Raw genomic sequence first — 2,141 nt, forward strand, 5'->3', positions numbered from 1 at the left:
TTATTCTAATTATGGAAAGTGCAGGGCTATTATCGTATTAGATGAGCTTCTAAAACGGTGATCGCGTTTCAACTTTATAAACTATTAATATTTATTAATCTTATTATTACTGCATAATTAAAGTCAAAGAAAAAAAATGAGTGATGAGAGAAACAGTAACTTTTTGTCTGGACATATTGAATTTCTGAAGGCTATACATTAATTATTGAAAAAGTCGTGCTCTGCTTAACCTCTGACACGGAACGGTTAGCTGACAGGACATTTAATCGACATAAAGCTGAGAGTTTGTGAAACATAGCCAGTTAGTAAATATGCTTATTCATATAATTAAACAAATTTAATAACCTCAATTATCTAACTAATGACTATAATTTTATTTGGGCGTTTTATGGTCTAATAATAATTTATATGCTATAATTAATATTTAATTAGAAATGATTAGTTAATATAGAATTAATTATTTAATGGTTAATTATATGTGAATGTAGGAAATCTTCAGCAAATGAGTTTGATTTCACAATCCAGTAAAATTGATGTCCTTGAGTTTTACAATTCATCTTCGGAACATTTGATAGCTGGTAATTATAAGAGAAATTAAAGATTATATTTAAAAAATAAGTTCATTTAATTAAAATTTTAAATGTTTTGAAAAATTAAATAATTTGAATTTGAATTAGGTTTAGCTTTCTTAGACCACAGATCTGTTTAAGCCTTGATAGATCACAGACGTGTTTAGCCTTGTGTTCTTTTTTATGAATCAAGTCCAATGTTACTCTCTCTTTTTTTTTTCAAAGACTTTTCTTTAATTAATCATTCCTTTTTTTATTCACTAAGTTCTTATGCGTGTCACATTTTAGTATGATTTAACAGTATAATGTATTTTTAAACATTCATATAAATAAATGTCTTTTTCAAAAATATGACATTTAGTTCATTGAGGTTTAAGTTTATTAGATTTGTTTTTAATTCGATACACATTTAGAACAGCCTGACAAGACTTTTATTGAGCAATTCAAATAAAAAACACTTGGAAAAAGTTCGACTAATTCATTTTGAAAACTAAATTACAGCACGAATCAATCACACAGTAGGTATTTTTATATCTAGCAATAACGAACTAGATCTTGTTAATACGAATAATTGTAAAATTATGTTCGGATTAAGAAAAGCTATAATTTAAAATAAATTAGATTCTTCAGCTCTAAGCAACATTTTAAGTTTTTAAAGATGTTTAACTTTTATTTCCATGCTTGCATTTTTTTTTTCGCGCAATCTACCAAATGTGTTATACTATAAAAAAAAATGAAAAGAAAAGAATGAATAAGTTTTACTATTTCGAAATCATTAGCTTAGCTGATGTAATGTTAGAAGCTTGCACTTTTAATTCTACTACAATATCTGATTTGTGTCGGACAAGTCGTTAAAAAAATGCCAGAGAAGCGGGGTACGTTGGTAGCTTTTGGAGAATGTAGACATACTTAACATCTAATTGAGACATCGGACTGCAGACAAAGCAATTCCAGACATTTTTCTTGTCCAATATTTCTGCTTGAGATTGGAATCAAATCGGAGTGAAACCGGAGGAATGTGTGCACTTGTCCTCCGAAATTTCGGATTGTAAATGCATTGTGCATTGGACCTCAGACCCGTACACACATCCGATTTATGTATGAAGAGATATTAGCGACACAAAATGTCGGCGAAGTGAAATATATCGGCAGTATTTAGAGAGTGTACATATGATTATCGTTTGGTTGAAACCTCGAACTAGTAATTACACACATTTTTGTCCAATATTTCTCTCTGAAATTCGAATCGAATCGGAATGGACACATGCCTCAAGTTTGGTTTGTTATACGGGTCTGAGTTCTAATGCAATGAATTACGTTTGATGATTGCATTACTTTTCATTTGTTTTCGAATATTTGAAACTTCAATTTGGATAAGTAGGAACAAGAATTTGATTGTGTTTATCCACACCCACTCGCCTCTCTGTAAACCGGCATTGCACCAATCCAAGTCCTTTTATTGTCCGGCTCTGAAAGTGGGGAGTATTAAAAGGAAAACAATTTACTGCATGTCACTGTCAATGACCTTGGGACAATATAAACAATTAGCAGCAGGTAATTTTTTAAAATTAT

This window comes from Argiope bruennichi, chromosome 10 (assembly GCF_947563725.1).
Source record: "Argiope bruennichi chromosome 10, qqArgBrue1.1, whole genome shotgun sequence".
NCBI classification, from domain to species: domain Eukaryota; kingdom Metazoa; phylum Arthropoda; class Arachnida; order Araneae; family Araneidae; genus Argiope; species Argiope bruennichi.